We start from the raw sequence: 5,192 nt of genomic DNA, 5'->3' as shown, positions 1-5,192 counted from the left end.
CCCACCCCACCCCTCCCCCGCCCCTCGCAGGCTTTCTTGCCTCCAGGCTACCCAAGTGGGGCACAGTGCCCACCGCCTGTGGAACCTTAGTCATTCCTTCCCCGGCAATTCCACAGGAGAACCTGAGTGGACTGGGACAAGACACAGATCTTCTGTGATCTGAGGTAGTTTTGGTTCCCTCTTAGGGCCTCAGATCCACGCCCCCCCCCCCCCCAAGCCAATGAAAGGGTTGGCCTAGAAGAGGGGGAGGACCTCTCTGAGGGTACAGACAAGTCTACCACCAGGCAAACTCGCTAACGGCCAGCTCAGTGTTTTGCACCCTGAAGACCGTGTTTCTCAGAGGATAGGCTGGCCTGAGTGGACATGGCTCCTTCTGAGCCTATAAGCACCGAAGGTAGGTGAGTGGGGGGGAGGGGGGGAAGAAGGGGGGAGGGTTGATGAGCTGCGGGGAACACTCAGCAGCCCTTTTTGCTCTGCTGTGAGGTGAAATTTTCATCTTGGCCTGGCTCCCTCTCCTCCTTTCCCTCCTCTCCCCATTCCCTAGCCAGCAGCCTTCTGGGATGCCTCCCCCCAGCCAGCTGGTGTGTGCTCAGAAAATCTAAACTCATTTCCATGTGTGTGCAGGGGGATATAATCAACAAGGCCCCTTACCCAATTCAGAGAGGGAACATCCTGCATTCTTAGGACTCACTGTGAGGAGGCAGAGGCAGACAAGCTTAGTGTTTCTCCGCTCCCCAGCTACATAGGGCTGAGCTACTGAAGACAACCTGGTGACCCCCTGCAGGGTCTAGGCCCTGTCCCTCTGCAGTCACCAGGCAATTCTCCCATCAGTTCTGCCCAAAGAGGACCAGACCCTTTACCTTGGCTTGTGCCTGAAGGAGTTTGGATGGGAAATCCACTTATCCAATGCTCAAGAGCTGTCTCTCCCCAGGTGGACTGCACTGAGAGGACACAGAGTGAGGAGGAGATAGCAGAGATGCCTGTGAGCTTCCAGGACCCACACACCTCTCTGGACCTGATTCACACACTGCGGACACCAGCTAAGACAGGGAGCAAGAGATCCTCATCCCAAGGAAAGTATTGTTACCAGTAAGTTTTGCTTTACCATTCCAAATTTTGTTTCCAGCTATCACCTCCATCTTTCTCAGGAGCCCCAAGATAACCCAACAAGTCAAAAGGTTAAATCAAGATGCCTCCAGAGATAATGGTTCCTGGTAGACTGGGTAGGGTCGCACACTGCCCCATAGAGAGGATGGTTCAAGAGCCCCTCCCAGGCCCGGAAGCCAGCAACATGTCCTGGCCCAGGCTAGCCTTCAAGAATGACACTCTGTTTCCAGCCCAGGGCCTTATCTGCTGAGCTGTATGGCCTAGTGTCTGCCCTCTCTGCAAAAGTATGCAAATTAAGAATTAATGGTAACACTACTCATGTGCACAACTCCCAACACACAACACACTTCCACCTACCTTCTCCCTGCAATCCTATATTCTCCCTGCAGTGAGAGAGCATAATTCCATATTAGAGAAGGAAACTGAGGCACAGAGAGGGAAAGGGACCTGCTCAAGGTCAGCTAGTGGAACCAAGATGGAAACCTGGGTTTTCTGACTCCAATGGTAATAGCTAACACTGAGGTTGCTATGTTCTTTGTGTGTTTCTTAGCTTCATTTTACCTTATTTCATCTTCACAATCTTATGAGATGGGTGCTAGTATTTGGCTCCTTTTGCCAGCAAGTAAACCAAGGAAAAGAGAGAGAATGTGATATCCCCAAGGTCACAGTTAGAGAAGGGCTGAGATTAACGCCTCAGGCAGTCTCTCTGGGGCTGACACTCTTCTACATCATAAAGCTCTTAATGCAATGCACCCTTTTGCTAATGCCTCTTGTTAGGCTGCATTCTGGATCTGAATGATCCTTAAAAAAGCCTGGACAGGTCCCAGGTTACCAGATGCTAGGCAGAAGGGTAGGCTAGGGTCTAGGCTCAGCATTCCAAGCAACAAGGCAGCAGATGGAAACTGAGGCAGATGCCAAGGGTTGTTGTTTTGTTTTTGTTTTTGTTTTGTTTTGTTTTTTCCAGGCTGGGCAAGGGGTGAGGGGGGGTAGTGCTAAAGATCATCCCACCTCGTCTCAGGGTGGGCCTCTGACTGGGCTCCTCCATGGCCAGCTCAGCACCTGCTTTAACACCAGTGGGTATCCCTGAGCCAGCCAATCTAGGGGCAAAGGGCCAGGTCCAGATGGCAAACCACTCCTACTTGGCTACAGACAGCCAGGGGAGGTGAGAGCCAGGCCAACAGAAGGAGAGGGCAACTAGACTATGGACATAGAGGAGAGCAGATACCCCTCTAGGGGTGGGGAAAGCACAGAACGAGAGTTTGTGTGTGGCCTCCCTGCCTAAGGCAGCATAAGGTAATAAAATAAGAATGGAACAGGTGGTGACAGGAGCCTTAAACAAGAACAGGGGCACAACACAAACTCCCAGACAATGATGGGAAATGGATCAGCAAAGGAATCAACAGATGTGGATGCTGACAGGTGTGAGGCAGAGGCCATTCCTGTCCTCCTCTTCCTCATGACTCCAAATATGAGGGATTGCAGAAAGGAAACCAAGAAGAAGAAAAGATGTGGGGGTTCCTATCTAGGAAAAAAATACAAACCGTGACAGGGTCTTCCCGGAATGGCAGTTAAGACACAGTCAAATCCAAAAAGGCTCATTGGGGAATCAGGGAAATAGACATAGAGGAGAGGATCCAAGATGGCGGTGTAGGTAAGCACCTAAATTGCTGCCTCGCACAACAATTTCAAAACTACCACTAAAAGACAAAACATCTATCACCCAGAACCATGGGAAAGCTGGCTAAGTGGAAGTTCTACAACTAGAAGGAAAGAGAAAAGAGCATCGAGATGTGCACAAACGCTGAAAAGCCGAGGTACGTAGGCACATGATCAGGGCTTGCGGCGGGCATTGTTTTGTTCAACCAAAGGGAGACAAGCTCCTGATTACTCTGAAATCCAGTTTCTGGGGAGACACAGGGGACCCAAACTATGGGTCCTATGGGGAGAAGCTGGACTGTCTGCCATCAGGTCGGAAAATGATGGTGGCTTGCTTGCAGAGGTGTATGCAGGAATAATTATTTACTGTTCTGGGGTGCGAGACGTGGGGATGTGATCAGAGACGCAGAGACAGCTGACTGGCAGCCATCGCTGTTTGCCATGCCCTAGCCTAGTGACTCCCTAAGACTCAACCCCACACAATCTACATACCCACCCAAGCTCTAAGCAGTGGCTATTGCATAAGAATGGCTTGCCCTATCACAGCATAACCAAATAAACTGCAGCTCCTGAGAGTCAGCTCCAAAACCTCCAAACCCCAAGCAAAGAGGAGAAAACTGTAGTTCTTGCTGTAGCTCCTGCTAAGTGGCCTCAGATAGTAGCTGACCTGCAACCTATTGGAGATCCAGGAGCCAGTGTACCTAGTGGTCAGTGTAAGACACCAGATTTCAACTCCTCACATTCATAAGTGACACATTCAAGGGGCAGACTCAGTGAGCACCAAAGCCCCACTGAAACAAGTCCTGCCCCATAAGTGTGTCTCCAGCGCAGCAGTTCTTCCATTATAGAAACAGCGAGTTCTCACAGCCAATTGGCCTGGAGGTCAATTCCTCCAAGTGTACCAATAGCAAGCAAAGCTTAACTACATCAAGACTTTGAACTCAGCCCACAAAGGGGTGTACCAAGAGCATCCACCCCAGATGATTGGGGAGGCTGAGCTACTGGCCCCTATAGGTCACCTACCACACAAAGCCACTCCATCAACACAGGGGAAGCAGGCAGAATGTGGAGTTAAAGAAACATGTCACGAATGAAAGAAATGGAGGAAAGCAAGCTACTGGACAACATAAGAGTTCAAAACCACATTTATAAGGTTACTCAAGAATCTTCTAAAACTGCTGAGAAACTTGATGAGACCTTCGAGGAGCTTAGCGAGACCTTCAAAGACCTTAATGAGAATGCCAAAAAAAAAAAAAAAGGAAAAGGACCAGCCAGAAATTAAGCATACACTGTCTGAAATAAAGAATATACAGAAACTCAACTATAGATCAACATGCTCCAAGAATCAAACCAAAGATCTGGAATATAAGAAAGCAAAAATCACCCAACCAGAGAGGCAAAAAGAAAGAAGAATCCAAAAGTGTGAGGATAGTGTAAGGAGCCTCCGGGATGGCTTAAAGCATACCAACATCCGGATTTTTGGGGTGCCAAAAGAAAAGAGCGAACAGAATATTGAAGGCTTAATGGAAGAAATAATGACAGAAAACTTTCCCTACCTGGTGAAAGAAATAGACCTACAACTTCAGGAAGCGCACAGGACCCCAAACAGGAGGAATCCAACGAGGAACACACCAAGACACATCGTAATTAAAGTGCCAAGAACAAAAGACAGAGAGAAAATCTTACAAGCAGCAAGAGAAAAACAATTAGTTACCTACCAGGGAGTACCCATACGACTGTCAGCTGATTTCTCAACAGAAACTATGCAGGCCAGAAGGGAGTTGCAAGAAATATTCAAAGTGATGGACAGTAAGAACCTACAACCAAGATTACTCTATCCAGCAAAGCTATCATTCAGAATTGAAGGTCAGATAAAGAGCTTCATAGACAAGAAAAAGCTAAAGGAGTTCACCACCACCAAACCAGGATTACATGAAATGCTGAAGGATATGCTTTAAGAAAGTAGGAAGAGAAAAAGGTAAAGATAAAAATTATGAACAAAATGACATCAAATACATACCTACCAAGTGAATCTGAAAACTGAGTTAATGAAGAATCTGATGAAAAGAATGGACTGATGAATATAATAAGAATTGGGGACATGGAAAGGGAGTGGACTGACAATTCTCAAAGGGAAGGGGATGTGAGGGGTGCAGAAAGAGATTGGACAAAAATCAAATACCTATGGTTGAGGACAGAGGTGGGGGGTAAGGGCATGGGGTGGGGTAGGGAATCAGGTGGAGGGGAGCTATGGGGGGGGGGAGAGGAACAACTGTAATAATCTGAACAATAAAGATTTATTTGAAGCAGCAGCAGCAGCAGCAGAAGCCGACGACGACAACGATGACACACAAAGCCCTGAGAATCACAGGCCTGAAGCACCAGAGGCCCTGGAAGCCTTCCTCAGCCTTTCAAGCAAAGCCTTTCAC

The sequence above is a fragment of the Pipistrellus kuhlii genome, unplaced genomic scaffold (genome assembly GCF_014108245.1).
Source record: "Pipistrellus kuhlii isolate mPipKuh1 unplaced genomic scaffold, mPipKuh1.p scaffold_m20_p_1, whole genome shotgun sequence".
Taxonomy (NCBI): Eukaryota; Metazoa; Chordata; class Mammalia; order Chiroptera; family Vespertilionidae; genus Pipistrellus; species Pipistrellus kuhlii.
Note: the sequence above shows the minus strand (reverse complement) of the source record.